Raw genomic sequence first — 16,314 nt, 5'->3', positions numbered from 1 at the left:
CTTTTTACAACCTCCTTTCAAGTAGTTGCAGAGAGTGGTAAGGTCTCCCCTCAGCCTCATTTTCTCTAGTCTAAACAACTCCAGCTTCCTCAGCTGCTCCTCTTAAGATATATGTGCCAAGTACTTGATCAGTTTTGTTGCCCTTCTTTGGACATGCTCTGGTCGCTCATTGTCCTTTCTGTAGTGAGCGGCCCAGAACTCAAAATGGTACTTCAAGTGAGGCCTAACCAGTGCTGAGTACATGGGGTAAGTATCCACCACATCTTGAACAAGTGGTAGCTCTAAGTAATATTACCATCTATTAAGGCTGCCTTCTACTTTTTCCATTCTACCTTTTTTTTTTTTTCCTTTTCTCTTTTTTTTCCCCATTGATTACTCTTTGGCAGCACTTGGGTTAGTTTCTCCTGTCAATATCCATCTCAGACTCAACCTTTGTGGAAAATTTCAGTCAAAATTATTCAGCCATTTCTGAGCACACAAGCAGAAATACATTATTCCAACCAATCTGAAAAAGTCTGTCAGGGTCTGCTTTGGGTCAAAAAAGTACTTTTTCCTAACCTTGTGAAAGACTGCCAAAGTCTGGTTGAGTTACAAACCTTCAAAATGTCACAGTCTGTATACACTCAGCTAAAACTGAGCAAGCAAAATCTCTGAGAATTCTATCTGAACTGGACATACTCAATTTTCTTGCAAACCCTGGCACTCCCCAGACAGCAAAAGCACAGACCAGCTGGATACGGCTGCTATAGAGACCCATGTAGTAGTCGCTTCAGGTAAGGGTGGGTTTGAGGCATCAATCTGGCAGAGGCTGGATTTTGAGCAAATCACTTTTGGAAACCTCTTTGCAGGCTCAAAAAAAAAAAAGGCCATGAACTCAACAGGAGTTGTGTGAGAAAAAGCTTGCAAGTTAGAGATGATAGGATGAAAGATAGTTAAGGAAAGTTAAATATAGTTAAGAAAAGTGTATTTTTACTAGATAGACCTAAGAAATTCTGACAGATGTAGCTGATTATCAGACTTGGCTGGTAGCAAATTCTGCTGTATCTTTTTGGTAAACAACTATCTGTTCAGACTGCTTATAGCAGCAAGAGACAAAGCCTGTCTTCTATTGGAAACATGAAATGTTTATCCAGCACCTGCTAGGAAGGCTTTTGTTACTTCAATTTGTCTTTTGAGCTCTGTGAAAAGCAAGTATGTATTCTAAATGTATTTTCAAATAATGAAGATGTTTTGATGCCTTAAAACATGTCTTCTTCAAAATAAATAACAGGTTTTATCACTGGAATTGACTTTCAAGTTCTTATAAAAAGGTTGAGGATGGAACACCCTAGAAAGACTAAGTTTCTCAGTTCCCAAAGAGCCAGACTGTAAATCCCTTACTGCCAATGGCAAACAGCTACTCACATGCATAACCCTATGAGTGCTGCTGTGAACAATTCTTCACTGACAGGAATGAAGCCTTCATACTTCTAGCTCATTATGGCACAAAATGGTCATCATCAGTGGATGTTTTCCCCATGACATTCTTCAACATGTGCAGTAAACTTCCATCTGGATGCTCTGTCATACAAAAAAGAAATAATAATTTAAAAAAAAATAACCACAAGCCATCATTTACTGGAGTAAAAGTTAAGTGTTTTTTTGATAGAAAAGCATTTTTTCAATACCAGGCTGTACTGGGATTTTTTTTATTATTAGTATTATTATTTTTACAGAAACCTGGAACCAAACACCTGCATAGGTAACATAAAACAGTTAACAGCAAGAAGTCTTGACTGAAGGTGAGCCAGGCAGTACCCCTCTGCCATCAGACCCCAGCAGCTATTATAATTTATAATGGGAATCTGGCTGTAGAGAATTTGGAAGATAAATAATAGCATACCAGCAAGCCTGTATTAACAGCAGCAGCATCAAAACACTGGAAAGTGACTTTTTTTAGAGGTCTTCATCAGCTCTAACAGAATTCTCCCCTGCATACTTGCAGTGCTATTAAAAAGAATAGATTAGTGGATTTTAGAGCCAGAGGAGAATATTGCTAGCAATTTTGTCTGACCTAAATATACAAAATCACATCCAAATAAAATCCTTTAAAAATAATGCCATTAAGGTCACATAATCCATCATTCAAAAGTCTCAAAATGGCAGTATTAAGGTTTCCTGCATGACCTTTATTCAGCAACCCTTAATTCAGCCTCCCTCTGCGTCACATTGTGTGACTGAAGATAGCGGACAAGGCTCCTTAAATAGGTAGCTAATCAGCTTCTACTTTTGCCCTTGCTTGATTTGTATCTCAGAGCAGTAGCTAACACATACCACATAAACCCAGCCCCAGAAGTGCCTGACATTTTACAGGTCATTACAGGCCCAGAGCAATGCTATCAGTGACCCCGGGCTGCAGCACTCATAGGGGATTCAGAAACAGTATCTCAAGGCTGAGACTGAAGGAATGGGACTGGCACAAGCCAGATATTTAGAGTTCTTTTGAAACATGACTGTCATTTTAAGAGTCCAAGTCCAAAACTCAGAACCTCTGCATCACCACTTTTAACCTGTTGTACTCGCAATCCTTTATGGGTAAAAAAAGTACCTGCTTCTAGATGTACACAGAAAGCCTGTGCCCAGGCAACACTACACTTCTCAGCAGTAATCTCATAACTCCACTCCAAAGGAAATCCCACACTTAATATTGTCTGACCTTTGTGGTCCACTGTGGTAATATGCTCATAAATAAGTACAAAGAACAGAGTGAGAGGCAGGGTGCCTGCTCTCTCCTTTATCACACTTTAGCACACTGGTCAGAGCAGTAGGGAACATTTCCATTCCACCAAATCAGCATTTTGTGAGCACTCACACACACCAACACCAGGACAGCCCACCACAATGGTTGGTCACTTTGATATCACAGTGCTTTGTGTCAGCACAATTATGTTTTGTTTCCACAGCGTCCAGCTCAGACTGATACATACTTTCATCAAGTACTTTCAGACATACATTTAGATGGAACAAGGCAAATAAACCAGAAAAAAGGAGGAGTCCACTTTTGGATCCTCTGGTATCCGTCAGTATAACATAATCTAAACCCAGGAAGCAAGGAGAACATCATAGCCCATAAGATGGACATAAGAGTACTTACTTCTTTAGAAGTAAGGTAAGTAGTGAACTTGCAGTCCTTTAAGTCAGCTCTGATGATTCAGACATTTCACACGTAAAGTTCACTTGCTGCAGCCCTCCAAAGAATACATCCACACTGCATGGCATAGTGCCATGCAGAGAGACCCAAGCTAGCAAGCCTGTAATTTTCAAATGGTAGAACAAACAGCAAACACACACAAGAAATGCCAAATGCTGTTCTGGATGTAGGTAAAGCTAGCAGATCAAATATTCTACCTTTCCTAAGTTTGGAAGCTGTCAGAAAGAAGTGTCCTTTCACTCCTTCCAGTGCCCATGGACCTAGACGAGCCAGAACAATTTGCTCAACCACAGAGAAAGTTACAACAGCGTTTTAAGAAACCCATAAGATTTCCTGCTCTGTCACCTTGTTTCTGACTGTGTACTCATATAACCTAGTCCTCCAGCTGCTGTGCTGAGGAGGACAGGATCTGAGAAGGCTTTGAGGACCCTGGACAGGTAATTCCTGAGGTAATTCTGAAAGAAAAACAAAGTGACGGTCTCCTTCCTGACCCGTTTTTCTAGGAAAATTACATTTTACAGCCAATTCTGTTCTTACACACTGACTATAAAATTAACTTATTAGCTGACTCAACTCCATTTTGTGTGAAGAATTGAGAAGGATTGCCTCCAGCCCTTGTCCCTTTAACTCCAATTATCAAGTGTATACCAGATCAAATTCAGAATGAAGTAGCCGGGTCAGGCAATCTACTTAAAGTTTAATGGAAGTTAATGATTCATTGATCAAACTCATTTATGTCTAATTAAAGCTTTCCTGCATTATAAGAGACAAGGGGGAAGTTCTATAATGCACCTCACTCCACTTCTGCACATGGCAGATTTGCTGCAGAACTGAACGGAAAATTCACAGCATCTGTCTTTCATGAGTACATGGTTTGGCAGCAGCCCTGTAGATTTAAAAGTATAATTATTTTTAGATGACTTCACCAAATGGATGGGGGTTCCACAATGCTGCCAAATACAATACCAATATCCAGCTGCACACAGCCAGCTTGCAAACTAACCTTGTATACGCCAGCATCAGCTCACAGTGGTGAAGTTCAGGGAGCGCAATAGTAGGCAGACTTGTGCATGGCTCTCAAGCCTCACTGGAAGAAGGTGGCAGTGATGTTAAGCCTGAGAGGGAAAGTTTCCTACTGCATGTGGATTCACTTCACGCACTGCTTGTGCTCCAAAATCGGCAAAGCAACTGAGCCATCCAAAGCACAGCACATACAGTGTTCAGTGTTCAAGTGTAAGTGAGAGTGACAGGCAACCCATTACAACACTCAGGATTTATTCCTTCCTCCACTGAATGTCCCCTCTTATTAAACACTTTCTAGACATCATCTTGTATATAAATATGTGATCATGCTACAATACCCCTATTGAGGGACTATCCACCAGAGCATTATTTTTGACACATTTATTCAAGACAGTATAATTAAGCAGGAATACCATGCCCTACTTACATATTTATCATTCTGTTACATGGTTTTAAATTTTGTACTATTCATTTGAAGAGAAAAAAAACCAACACCAGCTTTTTATAATCTCAAGCTGCTGGAGTACAGAAAGGGGTTTTTTTTTGGTGGGGGTTTTTTGTTTGGTTTTGTGGGTTTTTTCCTCCATAATTTGAAATTATTAGTCCTGTAGATGCTAGCTAGCATTATTCATTATTTAAAATTACGCTTTTAAAAACTTTTCAGGTGTGTAGACCCATAAAATGGCATAATAGCATAAAATAATCTAGAGAAACAAATTTAAATGTACTGTAATAATTAACCTTCTTTGGTAATCTAGTCTTATCACTCCTCAAGTATGTATCAAGCATAGGATAAAACCAGCTGGCCTTGCATGTTGATGGATAGTTAAAACAGTTGCATGTTGGAGCAAGTAACAGGCTTTCATGTCACTGAAAGATCCCCCCCCAATGTTATCCTAGTTGTATGTATTTTGCAAATCGGTATGGATGTCTAATGACAGCTTGTTGACCTATTCTTTCTACATCTTGCTCATTAAATCCCCATGGATGGAATGTTACACTTTCTTCCAAACTACATTTCTACTTTGCATTCCTGATTTTCCAATGTAATTATCATTTAAGTAACATGTATTTTCATCCACTGCGAAGTTAATATGAATGGTCGCTTATACATTAAATGGATACCAAAGAATCATTTTGAACCTAACTAGTCATAGTTCATGAAAATCTAGTAGAAGCTTTAGTCTTTCGTACTTTTTTGGCTCTAACTCTTTCTACCATCTTTTCCAGCCCCGGCACATCAGAAAAAAATGTGGTATCGAGCACTCTGCAAAGATGCAGATAAAACAGGCATTCAGTAGCATCTCTTCTCACTTCCCAATCAGCTTGCCATATATTTCCTTTGTGTTATGCAGTTTTATTTCATAAAATGTTAACAGTTTTTATTCACAGCTTAACAGCAGCAATTGGTTGCTGTTGTATGGCAGCAACACATGGCTTCATTTCTATTTTACGGTAAATTAGACAGACCCACTATGAATACTCTGAGGTCCATTACTAAAATTGCACTGGTTCATACTCCACTTCTGCCCAAATATTTTGTTTATTTATCCACAACAGCTCCAAGTCCAATAAGTCAATCACTTCCCAGAAGTCTATAGATCAGCCTGTAATAATGTTTGTATTATTTGCAGTGGAAAGGTAATGTACTACATTTTTCCAGGGTCTGTTGGGTGTACCTTGTTTTTTTTTTTTCTTTTTGCTATTTGGTCTACATATACTTTAATTTAATTGCAATTAAAATCAAATGGCAATTGTAATTTAATTTAATTTATTTGCAATTGCAATTAATTCTAAGATTTCTGAAAGACTTGGTCAACTTTGACTGGTATATGGCCCTTCTGGGTTTCTGGAGGCAGGCTTTGATTCAAGAACGGTCATACATGTCCTTCAGGAAAAATAAGGAGTTCTCAGAGATCTAGGCATTATGACCCAACTGTCTTTATATATGCCCTCCATATACATTCAAATCATCTCGGTATTTCCAGTAACCTTGAAAGACAGGTGGGGTTTATCCTAGCTGTCAGCCTATTCTGGGAGAATAATGCACATGAATACCTACAAATCTTTATTTTGTAGATTTTTTGCCAATTCTTTTCAGTGTCTGCCTTGCGACTCACACATAACTCCTTAATAACCTGAATATCAGATGGGAACCACGCAAGAAGTTGAAACAAGGACACATGACTAAGAATGAATGAGAAACACAGCTCATAAAAATAAAATCAGAAAGAGGAAGACACAAACTGAGTTACAACAAACAAGGAACATAAAAGGCTCCAGTAAAAAGTTCACTGATTGCATCAGGAACACTTCTATCTTATTTTTTGAATAGAAGGAAACAAACAGAAAAAAAATTAGGTGTACAGCATACTGTGGAAGAGCAACAAATAAGGTATGACACAGATAAGACTGAAATACTGACCTTTCCATTTTCTTTTTAGAATGACACAATTGATATTAAAGGAGAGAGGAGTCTGCACCAGAATAAGGAAAAGATATCTTAAAAGTGGGAAGACAAGACTGTAATGGTTTGGGACAACGCAACAACAAAGAAACAACCACATGGCCGCTCACTCAACTTCCCTCTCCCCAAACACACACACACACACACACACACACACACACGGATGAGGAGGACAAAGCTCCCGGGTTGAGACAAAGGACAAGGAGGGTTCTTCACCAATTAAAGCCCCAGGCAAAATAGACTCAACTTGGGGAAAAAAATAATTTGATTTCACACTAAACAAACACACACAAGACACACACAACACAAAGAGCAGGGCTTGCATATGTTACCCCACCCCTCCCTTCTTCCCTGGCCCAAATAACTTTGTTCCCGGTTTCTCTCCCTCCTTCCCCCCAACGGCACAGGGGGACAGGGGATGGGGTTTAGAGTCAGTTCACAGACCGGTGGTTCTTGCTGTGCCATCCTCCTCAGGAAGAAGGATTCCTCACAGTCCTTCCCTGCTTCCCCAAGAGGTCCCTCCCCAAACCTCTCCTTCATGAGTCCTTCCCATAAGGTCCAGAGCTGCTCCAGCCTGGGCTTCACACAGAGTCACAGGCTGCTTCGGAAACAAACTCCCCTCATGCGAGGGTCTTCCAAAGCTGCATAATCAGAGTCCACTGGCAGCAAATCCTCTGGCCACAAAATCCAAGTCCCCTGGCCAAGTTCACCCCTGCTGGCACCTGCAGGGAATGTTGCACCACATTCCTCCACGAGTGCAGGGGGACAGCTGCCATCTCGCCATGGGTTGCAGGGAAACTTCTGCTGGGGCATCTTCTTCCCCTTCCTTCTCACCAACCACCAACTTTGCTCTCTTTCCCCAGCACTGCTCTCCTCCTCCAGCACAGCTCTTCTCCCTTCTCTGCTAGCTCTGCTCAGGTGTTACAGCAATTCTTTTGTATGTTAACAGCAGAGGAGCATCTATTGTCCCTCTAAAGGTTCATTGGCTGGGTTTTGGGGCAGGAGGAGCCTCTCAGCTTCTTACAGGAGCCACTCCTGTGGCCCTTTCCCCACTACCAAAAAACTCACCAAACCAAACCAAACCACAAGATTGATATTTTCAATGCAGGTGAACCTGATGAAGTTCAACTTACAGCACTTCAGGAATGAGTTAAAGCCATCCCTTATAATTCAGAGGACAAAATAGAGAAAACTGTCTGAGAAATAGAGAAAAACAAAGCAGCACCAGTGACACCTGTCTAAAATAGTATTCCAACAGATGTTATTCATGTTAGCTTCAGTGCTTAGAAAAATATCAGTAAGGAATACTAAAATGATTGGTTACTAGGACTGAGAAGATTATAAGCAAATAAAAGACAATAATAAAACAGATGTAATTATATTATGCCAGTTTAATTTGGTACATTTGTTAGGATTATGGGCCTAAAGATATGGCATTTGTATTTTTAACTTAAAATTTTCTACACACCTGCTTGTTATTCTCACATCAGGAAAATACAATTCAAAGGTAAGGTCAGTGCATGATTCTAAATCAGTACCTGATTCTAAAACATACTCAGAAACTCATTAGGAATGAGTCTCAAGCTGGGCTTTGGAGTGATCTGCAGTGAATCCAGTGGCAATCAGTATTTTCAATAATGACTTAAAATGAAATAAAATTGTATTTAAAGTGTGTAGCACATTTCCCTGCTGAAAAGGATTGTAAGTACCTCAAGAAAGCAAGTCAGAACCCAGAATGACTTTGAGAATCAGAGAAACAATTATAGGAAAATTTAGATTGAAAGGTACCTCAAGAGACCTTTAATCCAACTTCCTGCTCAAAAAATCAGACCTGATTGCTCAGGAAGTTTTTTAAGACATGACTGGCTCAAGCCAAGTATGGAGACAGCAGAAACTGCAATCACAACTGCAATTGGTTCTACTGTCCTCATTGTGAAAAGTTTTCCCTCATATTCAGTATCAGCCTTCTTGATTTTCACTTTTACCCATTGCCTGTCATCACCCCACCTCTGTGGAGAGTATGGCTCTCATCTTATTGAGGACCCTTGTCTTTGGGAAAAGCTGTCAGGTCCCTATACTCCTTCTCCTTTCTTATATATAATAAAGGTAATAAAAAGTTTTTAGATCCAGGAAGAATCACAGAATCATTAAGCTTGGAAGGGACCTTGAAGAAGCAGCCAAATGCACAAATGCAAAATGGGAAATGACTAGTGAGGCAGAAGTTCTTCAAATATTGGCAGGCTTTTGAACTGTATCAATACATGTGCAACATGAATGACATTAATTTGCTGTTCTTGGCACTTGTGAAGCTTTGGTTGCACTCATCCCCAAGTACACTTTGGGGAAACCAATAGTAAGAGAGGAGATAGACTGGAGACACACTATAGTGGAAATAACAAGATTCAGAAATTTGGAAATACATTCTCTTAGGAAAGACACAGACATTGGTTTGGGGAGGGGATGGAGGGAGAGAGAAAACACTGCAGGGGTGCATGGAAACAATTTCCAGTAGCTCAGTAGGCAGAAGTCCTCCTGTATTAAAGAGAGGAAAAAAAGAGCAATTATCTCCTCTTTCACTGTGATTGTGACAAATAGAAATATGCTTGCAGTCAAAAAAGTATTAGATCACATAGTATGAAAGAACCTCTGACTACAAGAATAATTGAGTGATAAAATCAGGCTGCAAAGCAAGGCTGTGGAATCTATGTCACTGCAGCCTTTCAATCAAGGGTAGACAAATACGTTAGGCTAGGTATGGTCAACCCCGTGCCAGGACAGAGGGAAGTAGCAGATGACAACTTGTAGTCTTTCTTATTCAAAGACCAAAAATTTCTTAGTAAGCTTGACTGATACTTAAGATAGACCCCTATACAAATAAAATACAAAAATATAAACCAGAACATGGCCTTGTGAAACACTTGTGAGGTTTTGATGTCATTATAGGCAGTCAAAGAAACACTGGCTGAAAGCAGCATTTCCCATGATGCTTAAGGCAATGAGAATTTTCAGCTTGAATATTTTCTCTTACAATTTTCTTGTAGTTCACAGTGTCATAATGACTTTGTTTTCTTGTTAACAGAACTTTAATTTTGCTTTGCTTGATTATTCTTTTTGCCTCTTGTCTAACTTAGCTTATTCACTAATGTTCTACAATTTATTAATAATTTATGTCCTTTTTTGTAGAGTGTTGCCATACATTTGTTGGTTTTTTTTAAAGCTGGTGCTACTCTGAGATTTAAAAAGCATTATGTTTTCCTGTTTGTTCAGAGAGTTAGTTTGGTGTCTATTTTCTTTAAGTGCATTTAAGTAGCATTCCTACAAAAGTTCTTATTTATTGCATCATATGCTTCTTCTATAAGAAGCCTTTTATTTTCTTTCTGAGCCTGCAAGCTCTACTAGGTCTTTTCTCTTATCACAGTTGCAAATTTATATGCACGCTTTGGCATTAATCTACAGCTTGTCACAGATGATGCTTCTCCTCAACACATTTCCACTTAAATTGTATACCTACTCCCCCTGGAGACTGGGATCCCAAACGCTGCAACAAAGGCACTGAGACATTTTTCAGTTCTGAAACACCATACATGTGATAAAGGTCCTGAGTGAAGACAAATTGGAGACTGAATAGATTGCCAAGTAAGAGCAAGGACTGGGACAAGAAGGCCCTTGGCCCCACCAGTTGGTTCACCTGGAGTTACTTGAACAATTGGCCAGTCAAACTTCAGTGCCCAAAGGGCATTCTGCCAACCAGAACCACATCTACTACCTCTTCATACAGCTTACCTTAGCTTCTAAAGGATGATGCCAGCAGGAAATTTCTTACACTTTGTTCCTAACAATCACAAGTAAGTTCAACTTTTATATAATATTAATGATGTCACTTCAGTTGCTTCATCACAGTATCTGAAAACTTATAATTTGAGTATCTTTTCCACTGCATTTCTGGCAAGCAGAAAGTTTTCTGGAGTACAACTGAGTTCCCACATGAGACCTCATTTACTACCAGCACATCAAGGTACTCTAGAAGCATAAAACCCTCCCTATCCATTAAAGCAAGAGACAACTGCTTTTACTGAACCCTGTTAAAGTGAGCTCTTTCCCTACTGTAAGCTAAAGACTAATTGCTACACGTGTAACACCCTTTCATATTTATCTGCTATATTCTTTTGGGGAAATAGTAGAAAAAACTTAATCTTCATGTACTTTATTTCTTTTTGCAATAACCCCAGCTTCTGATAAATTGTATCTGCAGAAAACAAATAAACAGTGATTAGTGTTTTACTATAAAATGCTGCAGTAAAAAAACCTGTACCTTTACGGGTTTTATTCCTCGTCTTAAGTGTACTGTTCCCTCATTGGGCTGTTCCTGAAAGGATTTATCAGAACACTGAGGTATTATCTCAGTATAGTAAGTTTTCACTATCCTTGGATTCCTTTTATAGGATCCTGTCCCCTGTGCATGCTTCTCTCAAGTGACAGTGCTGTTCTTCCACTTTCTTTGGTGAAAAGGGCCTTCAACCTCCCTATAAAATTTCCACTGTAGGTGAGAAGCTATAGCCTCCCATCCCCCCTTCAAAAAAAGCTTTGTTGAAACTGGCTAAAAGGGTCCACCTATCTCCAGAGTCAGAAAAGCAGCAAAATCACATAATCTGATTTCCTAGAAGGAAACCTGAGAAGGTTCCTAAGCTCTCGCACTTTATTGCTATCTTCCTCCTCAAGCGACTGCAGTAAATAAAATATGTACAGTTATCACTCCAGGCCTCCGTTAGCCTGGATCCTGTTGAACTTTGCAGAGCTAGGAGCTAGGATCTGCTCTCTCACAGGAACGCACTCAGTGCTCCTGCAGCCTAGCAGGCTTTGCCAACCTGACTGCCTTTTTTAATTTTAAATTACTGCCCTGTTGTTGTACATTCATCATCAGGCTTCTTGGACTTTCAGGTTCTTATCAGTGTCAGACAAAAACTATGGTTTAAGTATATAATAAGTTTGTTCCAGTATAACTCCTATGTCTCCGGTGTCCGCATTTTAAAGTTGAAAAACTACACCTCTGTAAAAACCACCTCCCTTTGAAAGAATTAGCGACACAAGTTTTTCAGAAAACGAGATTACTGTGTTGGAACATCAATGCCATGTGAAGTTCCTAAATTTCTGAAGTAGTTTGGAAAGATGCAATTGGCTGCAAGAAAGGCTTTGTTACAATGAATCTGCATTACTAATCCTGAAATTATAACTCAAACATTATTCTTGTCACTTTCTTAAGACCTGAAGCACTAATTTTCCACATCAAAATGTTTTAATAGATGATGCATTATTAGAAAAGATGAAAAAATATAACTTGCATTAAAGAAAACTATGTTTTAATAAACTTTTGATGGCAATTACTCAAAACTACTTTTAAACAACTGTCATATAAGATCTGTATCTGCTTATTCTCTGAGTAACCGGGTTTATTGTTGTTAAAGAAACAGAAAAATATCCATAATTCTCATACTGTGAGCAGCAGACTTCAACGAACATACAGGGAACATTCCCAACAACACCCAGATTTCCTTTTCATCATCAATTCATGACTTAGTGGCTACATGGCATATACTGAGAATCAGTACAGCCTTAGTACTGTTCAGAAAGCATATGACCTGCAAATATTAATGATACAATTGTTCTAGGCCTCATAGCTTTATCTAGAAAGACTGAACTATAAAATATGTAACTTTTATTATACATGTTCAAATAAAAATCCTAAAATCAATGCTAAAGAAATTCAATAAAATTGCTTTTAGATTATAACACTTTCACAGCAGAATTAAAAAAAATAAACATATGGCTAATTAATCTTGTTAATTGTCATCAGAAAATAGATAGTAAAAAGTCCCCTCAATAGGAAAAATTGGCTGGATCTCTTTAAAAGGTTTCAAAAGAGAATGACAAGAGATTTCTTTGTTTTTACACTCTACCTCAATCCCTCAAGCTTTGCAGTCTCCCTCCAGGCTCCTACCAAGGAATGTTGTTGAAATTAGTCCGTTTAAAAGATAGGTTGAGCCATTTTCACATTGACTTATATAAAGCCATTTTTCTGTTTTATTAGTCACATTAGCATTCTATTGCCCTTTAAATGTCGCAAGTTCAAGAGCATACCTATACATATCCTGGAAATATTCCTGTTCAATGTAATAAAATAGAAAGCTACAGTTTCCGAGGACAGATAAGCTGACACACACACACCAACAAAAAAAAAAAACAAACAGCACGGAGGAAAAATAACTGGCAGTAAAGCTAGATTTTTTTTCCAGGGAAAGGAGGAGCAGAAGTGTTACCAGATGCAGAGACTCAGAAAGCCTTTTTTGCATTGTCTCTATCATAACACATGAAACAGCTGATGAATGTTCCACTGGCTCTAGCTCACAGAAAAGAAGAAAAATGACACTACGCTCCCCTTAGATGTATTCCCTACCCTATTAGGTACCTTTGCAAAGCCACATTGTACATTGCGACTACTTTCATTTATTAGTGGTGATTTATTTCAAAGCACAAACCTGCAAAGTTCCCTAGCTGTATGTTATCTAACCTAAAACATCAGAGTTATCAAGGGCAACACGAAGATCACAAACTGGACAGGAAGAGTTCCTGGAGATCAAGGTACTGGGGGTGATTTAAAAAAAAAAAAAAAAAAAAAAAAAGAGAAATTAGAAATTTGGAAGTGTGCTAAAGAGAAGACACAAGACAGTGAAAAACAGTACAGTGAAAGCAAAGTAGTTACACTGTGAATGTCTCATTTTGGAACTCCACTATATGTTAGTGGAGCTGCATTACGACTTCCCTGGTTTAAGCACTTCCTAAGACAAACAAGCCTGCAGCTATCAGCAGTTTAGTGCTTAGAACAGGCTTGAAAATATCACCTAAATCCCCAAGTCCAGTTACCCACAAAGAAAAGCAATGTACAATGAAAGTTTTTCCCAAAACTGCAGTGAAAACATCTCCCCTACGTGTTACCATAGCTCATGCTGCACTACCCACCAATTGCTGGCAAATACAAGGCTCATTATTGTGGATTTGTAGCATCTGCTGAAAAGGGCCACAGAAAGAAACAACTCTGCTCCTGTTGCCAAGTGTCACAGGACCCCACAATTACAACCACCTTGCTAGATAAAGTTCTAAATCTGCCTTAAGAAAAAAGAGCGTCCTATTGTACAGAGGAGGGCAAACTCTTTCTCCCCTCTCCCCTCCTCTCCAGAAATCCCTGCCAAGCCCCTTAAGACTTACCTAGCCCACAAGGATGCACGTAACATGAGGACTTACACATCTACACAGCTGCTCAGCAGGCACATTTCAAAACTGTGCTACAACCATGTCATGGCACCTGAACTGTATCCACACCAGACAACTCATGGTGGTTTCAGTGCTCCCCATCACCCATTCAACAAATTAAAGACTACTCGCATCTTGTGAGGGTGCCACAGGGACCAGTGATTCCCTGGTGGCTGGAGCTCCCCATGGGGGTCCACTAGGGCAGGGCTCAGCCCTGTGGCACAGCCCCTCCCTGAGCAGAGGTAGGTCTCCTGCTATCCTCATTCTTGCCAAGAGCCCTGCAAGCCAAAACCTCAAAGGTAGCATTGGTGCAGCTTCTGTGCCACCACCATGCAAGAGTTCCCCACTGAGCCCCTGCAAGGATGGGGCATGCCTTGGCCCCCCAAACAGGGCCATACAAGCAGACCTTTTGCTGTGGGAACTTAACCTGGAAGCTCTTCCAGAGGGGTACAAGCTGTGAAGAGATCTGCCATTATACATGTGTTCAGAAATCTACACCTGTGGATGTAGCTGCCTTCTCCAGTGTGACTTGCGTGATATCTGCTGTCAGGTCTAGAGGGAAACAAACGACTGAACATCCAGATACAGCTCTGGCAGCACAGGGAGGCCAGTAAAGGAGAGGGCAGTACATCCTGCTCCCAGCAACAACAATGCCTCCTCAAACGCAAGTGGGATCTTGTAATACTTGCTTAGTATTCTTACCTGGGCTTCCAGCAAGTGGGTTGACACCACAATCCCGATGGCTCCAGAGAGGCAAAGCCAGGGACCCTGCTGGGGGACACTACTCAGCTGCTGCGAGATGCCGCACTGTGAGGACTTTGTGCACAGCAAACTTCCACATATGGCAACAGGCGAAGGAGAAACTCATCTGCTATTGCTGCTGGAGGGCAGCCAATGCCAGCCACCCGTGGAGAAGGAACCTTGATGCACAAGATGGGTGTTTTTTAAACAGAGGGCTCTTGATTAGCAAGTAAAGGCTGCAAACAATTGCGTAAGAATGCCGAGGCATGGGGATCTTTGTGTGCCTGGCAAAGCCAAAGTAATAGTCCCTGGGAGGGTGAGTAAAAGCATCCACTCAGGGAAAGGGGTTTCTCTGACCCAGCAGGTGCACAAACCACCATGCCTAAATTTGGCCCTGGGAACAACTTCAGCACTGTATTCAGGCAGTGCAAGTGAGCAGACCATCTTGAAGCTATTGTGTATCATCTTGTCACACTAAATATGGAGAAGTTCAAGGCTGAGAAACATATTTTGTAGTAATGTCTTCTGATTTAGACTGTCCTCATCCATTCCTGGTTTACATACAGCACAGAGCACTTCAAAAAGTCTAGCACAACCCTGAACAAAGACCTGGTCTCAGCTGTTTTGCATGTGTTATTTTCCTATGTATGCTTCAACTCCAACTCATGGAAAAACTGGATGCAACTGTCTTCTAAGAAATTACATAAACATTTGTCATGCATGCTGCCCCTTAGAAAGTTTGTTCTCTTTTCTTGAAGCTGTGATGGCTTTCCCCTTGCAATCTGTCAGGTTTGCAACTGGAGTACTGAAAATGTGCTCTCAGGAACTGTAAAATCCACTCATCAGGTGCAGTACAGCAATTCTGGTCAAAGCTGACTGTTCTTCTGGAACTGACAGCCCACACAATTCATCCTCTGTGACAGACAGATTGGTTTCTTTGTGAGAGCAGCTTCTTGCTCTGAATTAATGCACAAATCCCATAACTTTCACTCAACTTTATCCAGAAATTAAATCCTAAAGTGTCTTCCTGCAAGCTCTGTTGACATTTCTTCCCTTCCTCTACTGTTTCAAAATCCAGAAAGAGGAATTTAGACAGAGCTACATTCAAGTATTCTTCCAAGCTATAGAAATCATGCATCATTTATGGTGCATGTTAAATCAACATGCTCTGCAATGTCCACCGTCTTGTTCCAGAATACTATTGTTCCTCATATCAATTTTTGCGTTCTCATGGGAACAGGACTAAGCAATTCCGACAAAAACTTTTATCTCCCTCATTAGCAGTAGTGGTTTCTTCTTTATCTAGTTTAAAAAGGTATTTTAAGCTCGTCCATAATGAGGTACACCAGTAAAACCAACAACACAAGACATAATGCATTTTCATAACTTTTCAAAAAATTGGGGGTGACATAACACTAAGACTTTTGGTGATGCTTTAGTTCAGCCAAGTTTATGTGACTTTTAGCTTTTGTTGGTTTGTACTTATGATGAAAAAGGTCCGAACTGTGGAAGTCTGATATTTGTATCCCTTCCAACGTCAGCAATTCTGTATTCCACTGCAATAATGCAGAAGTGGCCCTACCAACTC

This window comes from Apus apus, chromosome 3 (genome assembly GCF_020740795.1).
Source record: "Apus apus isolate bApuApu2 chromosome 3, bApuApu2.pri.cur, whole genome shotgun sequence".
Classification (NCBI taxonomy): Eukaryota; Metazoa; Chordata; class Aves; order Apodiformes; family Apodidae; genus Apus; species Apus apus.
The sequence above is the reverse complement of the archived record's forward strand: the minus strand, read 5'-3'. Positions refer to the sequence as shown.